This window comes from Crocuta crocuta, unplaced genomic scaffold (assembly GCF_008692635.1).
Source record: "Crocuta crocuta isolate KB4526 unplaced genomic scaffold, BGI_CrCroc_1.0 scaffold241, whole genome shotgun sequence".
NCBI lineage: Eukaryota > Metazoa > Chordata > Mammalia > Carnivora > Hyaenidae > Crocuta > Crocuta crocuta.
Window position 1 is genome coordinate 2,184,224 of NW_027527807.1, and position 320 is coordinate 2,184,543.

A 320-nucleotide genomic window follows, 5' to 3' on the forward strand; every position below is an offset into this window, starting at 1 on the left:
TGTGGCAATCAAGGGGGAAAAAAGAGCGGAAGTAAGCGAAAGTTAGTTTTCATTAGCATTTCTATGGTCGCCTTCCCCGAATGTGTGCCGAGAGCCGAGTCGCTGGTAAGCAATCCGCTCTCGACACATTGGGAGTCCCTTCCGAGTAACCCAGAAAGAGAGACAAAAAGAGGCGGCGCCAGCTGGTTCCTGGGAGCGAGAAGGTTCCAATTAGTTCTTGAGACCGCGGAGCCGTCAGCCCGGGAAGTTAGAACTGGGCAAAAGCGCCGCGGAGCGGGGAGGGCGAGAGGTGGAGGGGCAAGTGACAGCGCTTCTTTGCC